This window comes from Sinocyclocheilus anshuiensis, unplaced genomic scaffold, assembly GCF_001515605.1.
Source record: "Sinocyclocheilus anshuiensis isolate Anshui unplaced genomic scaffold, SAMN03320099.WGS_v1.1 scaffold726, whole genome shotgun sequence".
In the NCBI taxonomy this organism is placed as follows: domain Eukaryota; kingdom Metazoa; phylum Chordata; class Actinopteri; order Cypriniformes; family Cyprinidae; genus Sinocyclocheilus; species Sinocyclocheilus anshuiensis.
This window is the reverse complement of record NW_015542365.1, coordinates 484,790-485,283: the sequence shown is the minus strand read 5'-3', so window position 1 is coordinate 485,283 and position 494 is coordinate 484,790.

The window sequence follows — 494 nt, the reverse complement described above, 5'->3', positions numbered from 1 at the left end:
AAAAATTGTTATTGTAAAATGGCATACAAAAAAATGCATTGCAAAAAATAATATTGGTCAATCTCTGTTAGAAAGGATGAACCGTATATTGTTTTGTTAATTTCAATGAAGCATAAAGAGATGTTTTGCTCTTTTTATTTACTAAAAGGAATCATATAAGTTGATTCTAGAGCCACTTTACTCTGGTATTTTCTCAGATCCGTAAGAGCCAAATCTGGACCCGTCTTCAAGGGCATTTGCAAGAACTTCTCAAGGTCACAAGGTCATGGATTCATTCACCCCTCCCATGGAGGAGAAGACATATTTGTTCACATCTCAGAGTAAGTATGAAATATAACAATTGTTTTAGTTTAGCATCTGCTTTAAAAATGTGATTTAAATTTTTTTTAAAGAATATTTTTATATATTAGAGAAAGTTTTTAAATATTATATAATTTTATGCATTTTATATATATATATATAATTTTTTTTTTTTTAGTATTGAGGGTGAATAT